Source organism: Ruditapes philippinarum, unplaced genomic scaffold (assembly GCF_026571515.1).
Source record: "Ruditapes philippinarum isolate M1 unplaced genomic scaffold, ASM2657151v2 ctg9744_1_1_1_1, whole genome shotgun sequence".
NCBI classification, from domain to species: domain Eukaryota; kingdom Metazoa; phylum Mollusca; class Bivalvia; order Venerida; family Veneridae; genus Ruditapes; species Ruditapes philippinarum.
The window spans coordinates 13,072-28,190 of record NW_026860255.1 but is presented as its reverse complement, the minus strand read 5'-3'; the positions used below and the strand labels follow the sequence as shown (position 1 = coordinate 28,190).

Below are 15,119 nucleotides of genomic sequence, written 5' to 3'. Positions count from 1 at the left end.
AAAGGCCACCAGCTTTGTTCATGTCTAGATGCTTCTTACTTTAAAATCTGCCGCATGAATCATAGACATAAATTCATAAATTATAACATTAATTGCAAATATTGACAACAATATTCAAAGTCAAGTATAATATATTAAAGTTAATATCTTGAAAAAAAAATATTATGAACTAATCCTGTAATACATCAACTTTCAATATTTTAATATGTACAATTAATAACACAGCTACAAGAAAATATAGGATTCCTTTATTCCCGTATATAGTATTTTAAGTAAATCATTTCAATCCGAAGCATTTCTATTACATAAAGTCCTTTCAGCTTTTCTCTTATTAAACAACTTATTAAGTAACTCATTTTACTCATGTTAAACCTTCCATGCGGACATCCAACAATTTTCTTATTGAGGTGCAATAACGATATTTACAATGATAATTGACAACTTCATTGAATCATTCCCTTGGACGGTGATCTTTGAATTGCCTTATGTCAATTAAAATGAAATGAATATAGATAATCAATATTAAGAATACGAGTCTATTAATATAATAACACTTTGAAAAAGGAAAAGATTAAACGAGGACATTTTATCTTCTGCTTCTTGATGGATTACTGATTTATTCGTGAAAATTATATTTGATACTTTCACGGTGAAAATTATCAAAATATAATTTCACACTTTTCAATGACGAAACTAATTTTTTTAAGATTTTTATCAATGTGGTACATCAATTTTATTTTTGCTGACAATTCTGACAATGTCAGGGCTGTTTAAAGAAAAGCAAAGCTGAAATTGATAAATAACTTAAATGTCAAAAATAATGAAAAGAAGAAAACATACTTCTATTCATTCAAAGTACTAATCACCAAATATCGTCTCTTATTTTTTTTGCTTCATTTTTACAGTCTGAAAAATACATTCCTTCCACATGCAAAACTGCTCTTGATGACATTTTCGGCATATCTAAGTATACTACGAGCAATAACTGCCGTATTCTATAAGAAAACTTGAAAAGCAATGACAGCCATCAGCCCAAAGAAAAAGTAAAAAACAACCCAGCGTTCGTAAGGCAGCCTTTCAACAATTCCATGTTTTCCAATTTCCTAGCCGCTTTTTGAATGTTTACACGTCTGCAAACACTTATTTATTGTCTGCTACAATCCTCAAATAAGTTATTTTTCTTCTAAAATGGTTTATGACTAACAAATCAAAATGATATCCCTCTGAATTAAACACAATTATTTTCCTCCGATGAAATGCACAATTTTTAAAAATGGCGGCTGCTTACATTTCACAAAGCCAGGTCTAATATAAATTCGCTGTAAGTAACGGAAATAAGGTCGGATGGTGAGACTTTTTCTTCTACAAGAATTGTTTGTTTTTATTATTAAAACAAGCGATTATTCATGTTTTTTAAATAAAATAATTGAATAATATCTCCGCCATTTAATGTTGTTTGTCGAACTTATTTTTTAGCCCAAGACTATTGCTAAAATGAGGCTACCAATTGGAATAACAGATTTTAATATTAAAGTTAATATTAAGTTTGTTGTACAAGATGTAAATTTATTTCATCTCGTGAACTTTAAAAACAGTATAATACTGTTTTTAAAGCCCACTCGATGAGATAAAACTTTATCTTACACACACACAAACAAACAAATATCCTCTATGTATTTTCGATAGATCAAAAGTATGAGGAAATTGAAACGTATAAATTTTTTTAAAAAAAGCAACAACAATCAAACAAACAACAATACAAACAAACGAAAAACATTAATGAATAAATAATAAATAAATACATGTAAACATTTAGAAAAATAATAATGATCACATGTAGAAGTCATATGTGTTTCAGACTCTTACTTAATTTTCATAATATGCTTTTTGCCAAGACTTTTAGTGTTGTTAAAAAGTAACCTATGTTTGTTTGAAGATCTTGCCAATTCCATAGTGTACCTTGTTTTCACTTACACATATACATGTACATGTATATGTATAAACATCATGATACCATAATCTCGATACATTAAAGGTGACGGCCTGGTGAAATTTCGTGTTCTTTGTTCTATAGTAAATCAGTCACATTTGAGGCTTAATTCTGGATTCCACTGTTCTTGATGAATTATATACTGTTTTCAACTTTAAACATCAACACTATTTAAGTCAAATGAGGCCCAAAATATAATAGGTTAGCCATCTACTTTTTTCAGAAATCTTCACTGTGTTGTAACACAGTTTAAATTCACCACTTTGAAAACTCCTGACTGCTGGTGGGTGGTACATCTTTAATCCTTCCGCCAACAAATGAGTTCCTGGAGAATACACAAAAAACAACTTTTAAACACATCATATAACACACAAAAACTACAAACATGCAATAAATACACTTTAATTATGACCAATCTAACTAGAGATGACTTAAATTGGGCCACTTCAAAATTTTAAAGAACTACTTTCTAGACTACAATGGGTTCGGTCTAATTCCGTACCGGGTTGAGACCTAAATGAATCCAAAACTTAAGTTTAGCCAAAATTTATACTCATTTCCTAGTAATTTAGTGTTATACAAGTACATTCATATAGGTTTGACATGTCTCTAACAAATTACATTAATGCAGTACAATTTCTTAAATATAAAAATTCATGCGAAAAATCAGCCTCGGCCAATAGAATTTTACGCAAAAATTTATATCACAAATTCTGTCATATCTTTTGTTTTGCCAATGGATTTTCTTCAAATAAAGTTTGATGTTACCGGCTAATGTCATTTAGTTATTTTTATGAAAGAATAAGCCCTTATTGCTTTAAAATTGTAATATAAACTCCATTTATTTTAATGAGAGCATGAAATTTTGGGTTAAAATACATGTAATCACAATTAAATGTGCTTTTTTCATAACTTTTTCCTTCAACATTGCAATAAAACTTACTGATTATGATTTTTACCTATATTCCATGGTAAATAAAGTAAAGTACCAAGATATATACCCTATATTGTTTGCTTAAGATATCAATAAAGACAAACAGAGGAAATCTTAAGTTTAGCAAAGAGTTTACTATATCGCCATGGGCTATGTCTTCTGACAAAGTAAGATTAGCCAACTCTCACACAAATAAGGCTAAAAAATGATGGCACATACTGTCTCCCACTTTAAATCATTGAGAAGTGTTAAAATAGTCAAAATAAGAGAAATTTTCTCCTGATATACATCAAAATATCTACCAAATATTGCCCGAGCATTGGGAGTCGTTGCCGTCAATAGCTGAAGTGACAAACTAGACATAAGTTATTACCTTCTCAACTTGTCCTGACAAATCTGCTGCCAAACTGAGCTGAAAGAGTTCTTCCATAGATCTTAACCAGTATAAGGTAAGGTAGGCTGTACTCAAACCCCGGCTTTGGTAACTGCATGGTCTGAAAAAATATGCAACACTAGTACATGTCGAAGGAAATTATAAGAGGCATTTATGCTGTTATTCTGATATCCAAAAAAGAAAGAAAATAATTTCTTAATTAATCAATGGCTTGATTTGCTAATTCACACAGGAAGGCTTAAATATTGTGTGCTTAAAAATGCATGCCTGCATGGAAATAACAGTTTAGACATTATAAACCTAACCTAATTTAACTGCTGTAGCAGCTGCTACAACAACAACAACAATCACACCAACTGTGTTATTCTAAATGAGCCAATTATCCATAAACTCACTGTTTAATGACTAGAAAATCTTTTGTATGTATATATTAGCAAATACATTCTGCAGCACAGCAAAACATCAAGTTTCACTACACTGAAAATGCCTATATTTCCAACATGTAAATCACATTTGTCCTGTTCAATTGTCAGTTCTGCTTCATTGAAATACAAGACAATAGTGAATATTTACAATCTGATTACTACAGCATCAATACTTTGCTGAAACATCAGTGCATATAATGCGTGGTCCATATGAGCAATAGGCTACTATGGTGCTTGTTCGAATCCCATGGCCGGTGCTTCTTGGGCCCCTAAGACCTCTGGAATGAGCTTGCCAATCACTTTTTTGCCAATGTAACCAGCCTAAAAAAAACATGCACTCCCCAATGCCATGCAATGCATGGTTTATCCATAATTTAAGATGCATTTCTCTAAAACTTATCATTTTCTATATAAATCTTATGAAAATAAGCTATAGAACTATGTAAATTGCTAAACACAGGGTGCAAAAAATAAAATTTATCAACTTATTAACTGCTTTAAACAAAATTTATATTTCATTTTTTAATTTTAAATTCATTTTTACAGTTTTAATTCAATAAAATGTGGTTAATCCTTCATGCAAAAGCTCTGTACCCTTCTTCTGCACTTACTGACACAGTAGCAGACATCTACATTTGAAGGGGAGATAACAATAACAACATCTGTCCCAATTTAAAATGTCAAAATTTAAAATTTGAAATAAAATTTAAAATTTTCAAACCTGTCAGTTATCCTTTATTTTCCTGATTTCTATGCATAAACACAACACTAATGCAAAGTTTCATCCATATCCATCAACCAGTTCCCATTTTTTCAAATTTCTCCTCTTGGTGACGGCCTGGTGAATTTTCGTGTTCTTTGTTCTATAGTAAATCAGTCACATTTGAGGCTTAATTCTGGATTCCACTGTTCTTGATGAATTATATACTGTCTTCAACTTTAAACATCAACACTATTTAAGTCAAATGAGGCCCAAAATATAATAGGTTAGCCATCTACTTTTTTCAGAAATCTTCACTGTGTTGTAACACAGTTTAAATTCACCACTTTGAAAACTCCTGACTGCTGGTGGGTGGTACATCTTTAATCCTTCCGCCAACAAATGAGTTCCTGGAGAATACACAAAAAACAACTTTTAAACACATCATATAACACACAAAAACTACAAACATGCAATAAATACACTTTAATTATGACCAATCTAACTAGAGATGACTTAAATTGGGCCACTTCAAAATTTTAAAGAACTACTTTCTAGACTACAACGGATTGGGTTTAATTCCGTACCGGGTTGAGACCTAAACTGTTTTCCGGATCGCAACAAAGCTGAGATGTTTATCCAAGAATTTGTCTTATTTATGCATAAACGGTTTGTAACACGATGCAAAAAACACCCTGAAACAGAATACAGAATTGTTACTATTTTATATCATAATATCTTTTTTAAGAGAACAATAATAAAAGCATTGCGGAACTGTTACAAAAATAACTAAGCTTATATACAAATATTCCCTGCCTTTGCAAGTTTTGCCTGATTTTCCTAACAAGTATTTAGTGAAACGTTGTAAACATGGTAACATCATACGTTACGTTTATAGTTTAGTCACTGTTAAGAGATTTATGATTCCGCGGAAGTCGTGTGCAAAAATGTGAAATATTAAAGGAAACATTTTGACGTTTTAGAAATAAATGTAGTAATAATAAGGAATGACAGTGAATGAAATATACTTAAAAGCTATAGAGAATGTAACTGTGTGACTTGCCATTTATATGTCTCAAAATAAGTTTCATTGTAGTTTTTTGTTATCTTCTCTACCTTTAATTATCTGTCAACAAGAAAGTCTAAACAACATCTCTTTTACTGCATGACTTGTCTTAATCAGTCATCACTATCTATTGAACGCAAAGAAATTAAGACAACGTATTTCACGTATATAAGTGTAGAAGACGATCATTCATAATGTAAGACACGAAAGAGAACTCTGCTTAAATGCGGTTATTATGATCGACACAGATTATCCTAAAAACGGGATTAGCAGAAACATGTATAATCAAATTCATTGATAATTAAACCCAATATAATTTTTGAAGAAAAAAAATGAAAACCACACGCGGCAAAACATTTAACAGATTTATGCCAATAATTAGGTGATCATCCTATCTGTGCTCTGCCTTGTGTCTTGTCCTGTTTGTTTGGGGTGCTCCTGGGCTCCTGGTCGCTGGCCCTTATTGCTGGCTCGTGTGTGGGTTGCGTTCATTGAAAGCCGCCTTTCCTTGTTGATCTTGTTTACCATATTTTAAAAACAACTCCATGACATGCATGGTTACTTTCAGATAGATTTCTATTTTGAAATACCGTGATTGCATCATCGTGAGGGTTTCAAAATTGATTTTTAATGATTATCTTATCACAGCTTTAAACAATTCTCAAGACTTTAACATATGTTGAAATGAATGTATAGATATCTTGTATAAATCATGTTGATAGCCTGTATAAATCATGTTGATAGTTTGTATAAATCATGATGATAGTTTGTATAAATCACATGTACTCACGCACATCAAACTACTCTTTGCATATTTCAAGTGTATCTTGATATAATTCATGGCAAGTAAGAATGTTTTATATTTGAAAAGTTCTTATCTTTATATTCGAATCAGCGATGGAAGTTTCTTTATCAAACCCCGAGTTAATTGAAACAAATAACCATTAAAACATGGTATTTTGCAATTTAAAACGCTTTTAGATATTCTCAGATAGCGGTATGTTCCTCGAGAAATATAAGTTAAACTGAATTACTGTAGACATTGTTATCAATTGAAATAAAGACAAGAAAGCCATTTAGGTTTGTTGATACCACAACTAACAAATAAGTGAAGGTTTTGGTGTAGTGTTTAAGGTATTTGTCTCAGAACATATGGACAATTGGTTTAAGCCTACTGGGGTCAAAACCATGTCTCCTCATATGAAACCAGATCTGGTGAGTTTAAGGAAGAATACTTCCCGAATTGTTAAACAAAAAAAACCTTTCATCACAGTCGAAAAAGATGTGTTTTAAATGTGTGTGTTAAAATAATAATTAAATCAGAATAGCACCATGGTAAGACAATCAACTGTTAAAACTTTTCGTTTGTTTTGTTGTATAGATCTATTCATTTCGTGATTAAATGTGCTACGCCATTCTTGTTGAATAAAAAAGCACCTTGTAAACTTGTATTTAACTGGGTTTGTTGCCATGAGTATTTCGCATTTTTTGAACAAGATGTTTCCTTGCTGAGTTGTTGATAAGCCATTTGTATACTCAAACTACACATCACAGACTCCATGGGTAATATAAACATTTTATGCCATTTCTTTTTATGTTTAAAGAGCCGCCTTTTAAGCTTAATAATAATATAGTGAATGGTTTCAAGGTAATGCTACTTCGATCCTCGGGCGAGGCGACATTTTACCTAAAACCTTGCGTCAAATGGTCAAATTGTCATTTGTCTTTCACCGCTTACTGATGTGGAATTAGGCGGTCACTTGCAGAAAATGGTTAAAATTAGCCTGTTAGTTGGACGGACCGCCGAGATATGATTAAAATTATTTAGGTTCGGCGTCAAAAGCAGGCAAACAAACAACTTCATTAACAGTTGGTCTGACTAAGTAATAAATGTTCTTTGAGCCAAATAGAAAAGAACAAGAAGTATGAATGTAATTATGCAGTACTCTCGCTGTAAATGGCTTTTATGGTCCACCAGATATCTTTCATCAATGCATTTGATATGCAACAAGGTATATCAAAGATATAAAGAATTAAACCCCCCGATCTTGTATTAATCTAGAGCTCTTAGTTTTGTTTTGTTTGATGACATCTCTTAACTTACAAAATGACATCACTAACATTTCAAAATTATCAGCATCATACAATTATAATCTGGTAATTTAACAAAAGCAAAAATTGACATACATGAATAGAAATAAAAAAAAAAGGCAACACATTTCATTTTTGTTTTTGTTAAAGGTTTTATGCAAGAACATAAAAGGTACAGTTTGGCAAAGAGTGTATCTACGCTAAGCATAAGTTAAACCATATAGTTCAATTTTGACATTATACTTACCATTTATTACAGAAAAGCTTTGGCGTTATTATCGACCTACTTGCATCATAAGATATTCCATTAAAATGAAACAACGCTAAATGAACTAAATACATTCAACATGTGCTTGATGATAAACTAAGTCTAATTTAGCCTTTAAAAATCAGTTTTTAAAATGAACTGGAATGGCTAGGTAACGCAAAACGTCAGGTTATTTGATTTATCGTTTTGATTCAAATTGCTTCCTTTGGTGATAAAGGGCTTCTTCTCTAACAACTTACATGCCCTAAAACCTGCAATATATAAACTGTTTAATCATCCATGACATATGGCCCGTTAGTGTTGGAGATCCGGTGCTGGGGAGCGTGAGAGATGTTGCACTTTTATATTATATCCTCAATAAACCCTTTCCTATGAGTCTGCAAGTTTTCAAATTTTATTTGTGTTTCCGTTGTTAACAAGGGATCACCTCTTTTTCATTTTTTTCTTGAATTTTACTCGACTTTTTATACTTTTATACCCAGTCAACTTGACTATTTGCCAATGATATTTGTATCATATTATTTCATGAATATAGAAACGGGTGGCCTTGTTAAAGTATTTTATATTTTATATTCTTTCAATTAAGTATGACAGGTGAGCTTTTAATTTTTATATGTTTTTATCCCGTCAGATCATAAATCGTCTGCTTAAAAACAGTTACGACTTTTGCTGTGGCAGTATTTAGTATTACGGTGTACCGGTAGGTGCATCGTGGCCCGCACATAGCTTCAACTTCAAACAACAAAATCACGAAAATAATATGGTGAAAAGTCGAAATAGTGAAAAGTCAAAACACGATGATGAAAAGTCGAAAGTAGGATGGTGAAAAGTCGAAATAACGAAACAGCGATAGTGAACGGTCAAGTGTACGATGATGAAAACAGAAACAAATTTCGACTTTTCACCATTGTACATTCGATTTTTTATCATCGTACCTTTCACTTTCCACCACCGTGGTTTCGTTATTTCAACGTTTCACTATCTTGTTTTCGTGTTATGTGTATATTATTGATATTCTTTATTTTTATCGTTTTTCAGAAACGATAGAAGGTTTAATTCAAAAGAAAGGGCAAACATGAGTTGTGTTTCTGTAGATGGGCATGTAAGATACTTAATACAGGAAACAAGAAGTATCTTTAAAAAAGATACTCGGGCGAACTAAAACTGGTTTATTTGCATATCGTATCTTAGAAAATATGGAAAAAGAATCATAAGAATATGATGATAGTACGCGGAAAGTCCGAGCGGGAGGGCTGTATCGCTTATAGATGACATGTATAATGCAATCAATTCAATATTGAATATCAATTCAAATGAAATCAAATTAAAACTAAATGAAAATTTCAAAAATTATATATCCTATACTTAATGAGCTGTGAAAAATCCTTAGTTAACTGGGCGCCGCCATTTTGAAATCCTTTTGAGCTAAATATAGATATCAGAGCGCTTTTAATGAGCGTCTACATAATTCAAACTATTGCTAGCAGACGCATGTTAAGTAACACTTCCGGTGAAAGAATGATGTACAAAATCAGAAAATAAACCTGCATGTCATTAATAAGGACTATAGTAACGCTTATAATATCAAAGTTTAATCATTCAAGATTAAACTCTTTTATTTTACATGAATGACACATGTCTTAATCTATCGACCAGTTGTACTGCGTATCAATACGCATGCTCAGTCTGAGAGCTATATTTAGAACACTATATATAAGGAGCTGCGCGAGCCCGCTGCTTCCTTTTCGTTCTGGAACTCTATGAGAAAGGTAGCTGCTGATCATATTTTAAAATTTTTGTTAAAATCTTAATCTAGGTTTTTAATTTTGGATGTAAATTGTAAAACTTTAATTATAATTTTAAACCTTAACTATCGAAGTGCTCTTTATATTTAAATCTTTATAAATCTCGCTTTTGATTGAATTTTAAATAAACGAAAATAGAAAATAACCACGTGGCCCTATTTATCCGAAAGGGACAATGCAGTTACAATTATTTCAAATTATAAATAGTTAAAAAATAAGAAAAAATAAGTACTGTTATAACTATCTATCCTAATTTATCCTATTAACCAAATGCAGTTATAACTATTCCAAATTATCAATAGTAGGTCTATAAACATATATAAACATGGCAAGCTTTTTAGGTTGTTTATAATAAGACATTTTGTTGTTTTTCTTGATCAAAATGCCCAAACGACGTGCGGACGAAACTGAGAGACTGGCCAGTGCTGTAAATGAGAAAAGACAATAGCACAGAGGACAACTGGCTCGAATCCGAATCAACGTCAAGAAGTTGTTCAAACTCATGACTTTCCCCCAACTTCAGGTGAAGTAAACTTTCAATCTAACATTATTTTGTCTACCCAAGTTTCTCACTCTATTAAAGAGACAATACGGTGTAATAGTTATATAGAACTACAACATCTTTTTCCTAAAATTAAACCAGATTCTGCAGGAAAACAAAAAATACATTTTGAAAATGGAGAGCTGATCCTATATCTTTTCATATATTCCATACTTTAATTATCGCTGTACATATTCTAAAGCATCCTATCTGCTACAATATATGGTAAACATACGACAGGCAGCAACCAGGCATATTGTTTGAGCCGCCTACAACTCGAGCTTTAGACTGACAAAATGATGATGTTAGCCACGAAACCAATTCAATCGGTTGGTCTTTCGATTACCCCCCCCCCCCCCCCCCCATTCTCGAAAAGTATTTTCTTGTAATAATAAGGGCTTTTGCGTCTATACAAGTTCTTTTGCACATAAGTGTATAAAATAGTAAGCAGATACGACACTCAATATGCTTTTTCGATATTTTATAGAAGGCCTAATCGTTTTCAGTCCCAGCAACTCCCCCACTGTTCCTGTAACAGGGTTCTTCTCCTCGACCAGAATATTTAAGGGGCCTAGGTTCAACGTCAATTAATATAAGTTGTCAGGTTAACTTATAATAAACACGATGCTTGTTTTTTGGTTTTTATTTAATCATTGGTTTAAATTAAATTATACTGATCCAAGAGCACCAATCCATCAGTTTTAAATAACAATTATATGAGGACAAACATTTGGCTGGATTGTCGGACCATACAAATAACCACTTATTTCCAATTTTCAAATTAATGCTGCTTGGCTCGTTCCAAAAGTCACGGGTGCCCAATTTGTTATTTTCACCAAGTAACAGCTTAAATGAATTTATCGAACCAGTCTATTAGCATGTCAAATATGCACAATTCGACGGAGCATGTATTATCATTGGTTCAACGTATAGGAAAATATGTCTGTTGCAAAACTGAAAAAAATCAGCTTTTAACTTGTGTCCTTTTAAATAATATGGCCAGGTGACTTAAATTTGACTTACCTGGTACATTGTATTACCTGGTTTAAAAAAAAAATAAATAAATAAAAAAATGTTACCTCAGGGTTCCGCCTGCCCCTGTTTCATTTTGAAAAATTTGTTTCTTTCTTAGATTGCCTTGTTAAAAAATGATTTTTTATGGCAAACGCTAGTTTTTGAATCCTGTTTAGATATTTAACGTATTCAAACACGTTTGTTTAGACCTTGGGGTATCTCGATCTGCGCAGATCTATTAAAAACTATCGATTACTCGGGGGTTGAAATAAATGCGGAGAATCAAACCGTTCATGTACCCGCATAAAAGCCATAGACGAGCTTTTGCGGCTTATATCTTCAAAAATGTATATATTTGAAGGAAATTCAGTCTAAAGCATGATTACTTAACTTTATCACAAAGGCTATTCCTATTGGCAGAGCTTTCTTGCGAAGATTTTATGATTCTATGTCTAAATTTAAAAAATATTTTTATTTTATGCATGTAAAGGGAAATGCGCGAATGCGCCATGACCTGGCTCTCATTTCTTACTGAATCTAACGGACTCGCAATGTTACATGGTAAGAATTGGTCAGAGAATACATTTATTGAACCCTACACCGATGCGTCCGGTAGCAGTTATTTAGGTTGTGACTGCTACTTTAAATGTCAGTGGTGTGCCTTTAAGTGGCCAGCTCAATGGGAGGAGCTTATTTTTAAGGACATCACATATCTTGAACTCGTGCTATTTTTCTAGCACTCCAGTTATGGGGCAATGAAATGAAAAACAAAAAGGTTATGTTTCCGTCTTCTAATAAAATATTCGTAATCAATATAACACTGCCATATTCTCAAACTTTTGAAGTATAATTGGCGTATTACCAGATAGCGAAATATAGCTTTCATGTCCTTGTAACAGTACGCTTATAAGACTATAAATAGCTACACATCTGATATAACGTATGTCAATAAGCTTGCCGATATGGTTGAAAACATACACGCACGCACACACACACACAAAAAATAAAACAATATTAAGGTTAAACGTATGCTTGAAGGTCTAAAACGAACAAGAGGGTCTAATGACACGTCAGCCTGTAACATAACATAAAAAAGTTAATTTCAGCTTTACAAAGTTTCTGTCGCTTTCTGTAGGAATACATGTTATTTGAAGCTGCATTTTCACTCGCGTATATTTGTACTTCTTAGAGTATGTGAATCACTTGACGGAACAAGAGGTCATCAAATCATTTCCTGTCAACACATGACATTATCATGGGTTCGAAACATGAAACATTTGAAAACTGACCAAAGAGGTCAAGGGGCTTCTCTCGATATCGAAATTAATAATAATAATAATAATAATAATTATGATAATGATAAAAATAATAAACTGCTACAAGTTTTGTTATGATAATATTCACTCTTATCTGAACTACTAGTATTGCCAACATAATGATGACCCCTTTTTTCCATTTTTGATGGGTCTCCTCTGACGTCTTACCAGTTCAATGTTGTTTTCAAAACAACTGTTAAAATTCATTGGTCTGCATAACAACAGGATAGGATGAGCTTTAGGAATGTATAGAGTTGGATGTCTTATAAATACTATCAAAACACATGGTAGGTGGAGGTCTGATACCTATAAGTCATATATATATTCGTTAATTTCAGACAATATTATGCAAAGTATCTCTATGGGTTTTCCTGAAGCCGATGTGGGATCATTTAATCGCCTTTGTGGCCTGTAATTCTTTAAAATGACATAAATAAGTAGTTCATAATATTGAATTCTTCTCGCTAGTTCCTCTCTGTTTTGCATTTTAAGATGTCTTTGTGCGAAATTATTTTTCGTGTTATCTAATGTGTCTTATAATAGTTGAGTCGCGGAGCTTAATTAGTCAAGTGATAGCAGTTACTTATTTTTCTAAATTATAAAGATATTGTGAAGGATCTGCCAAATGCCAAATGATAAAGATAAAGTTGTGTGATGAAATGATAAAGATAATGATGAACTAATAAAGATAATGTAGAAATAATAAATACCAAATGATAAAGATAAAGTTGTGTGATGAAATGATAAAGATAATGATGAACTAATAAAGATAATGTAGAAGTAATAAATGCCAAAGGATAAAGATAAAGTTGTGTGATGAAATGATAAAGACAATGATGAATGTTGATTAGAACATCAGAATGTTTGTGTTGTTACGATAATTATTTCAGATTAATGATTATTTGATAAAAGATAATGATGAAATGATGGTGATATCATCAGAATGTTTGTGTTGTTATGACAATGAGTTCAGAATTATAATGATAATATTATAAAGATAATGATGATGATAACATCATAATGTTTGTGTTGTTATATAAATGATTTCAGAATAATAATGATAATTTGTTAAGATAATGATGATATGATGATAACGACGAAATGATGATAGTCGTCGCTGTGTGATAATGATAGTTTGATAAATATAATGATGAAATGATAATATGATTTAAGAATGATAATGGTAATCTGACAAAGATAATGATAATAATAATACCAGATCGATTCGATGGTATACATATTTATGTATTATTTATGTCATAATTGGTGAGGTGATATTTGCTATAAGTCTAACTTATAATGTTGTTATGTTATTGGTCGGCGATCCGCTTTTGGCAACTTAAATGTAACATTTGCTATCACAGTATAGGTAGACCGCTGGCGGATACCTTTACCTTAATATTGACGATTAAGCTCCAAATTTCCAAGTCTCTTTAAGGTATTGATAATTGGTTCCTTCTTTATACTGGTTCCTTCATTTTAAGCGGTGCATATCAGAGACTGTGTTCAACACCAGACGGTGTTAGGAACACTATTGCTGGGAACATATGGGTGGTATGAAAATCGAGGATCTCGAACAAAGTATAGCCTACTTAACTTCCTTTAAGCAGAATGAACCCAAACCTGTATTCGTATTCATTGTGGAGGCAAGGATATAGGCCTTAAAACATCTGCGGCTATTATTGCGGATCTAAAAATAATCATAGATATTATCAGAAGTAAGTTTCCATATACAAAACTAATTTGGTCACATAATTTACCATGGCGATCATGGCGTTATATCACGCTGACCGAGCAAGAAAACGTATAACTCAGCTCTATAGTCACCTATATATGTAATAAATGGCGGGGTCACTACTTAAAATACCGGTATATAAACTCTAGCCCCAATGTTCTTTAGGTACGACGATACACACTTGTCTCCCAGTAGCTATAATATACAGTAGAATCCCTCCTTAAGACCACCCCGGAATTAAGACCACCCCGCTATTAAGACCATTTTTTAAAAGAATGGAATTTTCTGTTCTTTATATCAATGGTTACATGATCCAGAATTAAGACCACCCCGCTTATCCACTTTTAAGACCACCAGATTCGGTCCTAATTAATTGTTTTATTCTTAATTTGACCTCACTATTTAGACCACTGATATTAAAGTCAGCACCTACCTAGATCTTAAATGTGTTGTCATTGTCTGCTTAAATGCTCTTATGTATGACCTGATGCTAAATAATATTTCCGTGGCCATTTATTCATTCAGCCTATCTTCCCGATGTGATTTAGTGACGTAAAGGCAGATTTGTCACTTTTATCAGTATTGGTTGTTAGTTATTCCTAAACAATTTATATATAAATCAGATTTCTAATATTAACTTCTAGAGTTTTCAACGTGGCTGGGTTTAGTCGTTATGTTAAACCGCTTTGGCGGAAGGTACTCTCATTCTTCGAGTCCCTTTTTGGCTGAAATTTAACATAACGTTTTTTCTATTTGCGACCGTTGTCGGAGCAAATATGATGTGAATTTAAAGTTCCTAAATTGCTTTTATACCCAGTCATGATGGAAATTATTCGCCAA

At 32.3% G+C, this 15,119-nt stretch overlaps 1 long non-coding RNA gene across 1 annotated transcript; it reads right to left on the bottom strand.

Moving 5' to 3' along the window:
• Positions 1-2,034: 2,034 nt before the first annotated feature.
• Positions 2,035-4,953, bottom strand: LOC132759416 (uncharacterized). Its single transcript, XR_009629708.1, has 3 exons — positions 4,465-4,953; positions 3,298-3,418; positions 2,035-2,315 (listed from the first exon to the last, which is right to left on the bottom strand). It is a non-coding gene; the product is annotated as an uncharacterized LOC132759416 (long non-coding RNA).
• Between the last annotated feature and the right edge of the window lie 10,166 nt (positions 4,954-15,119).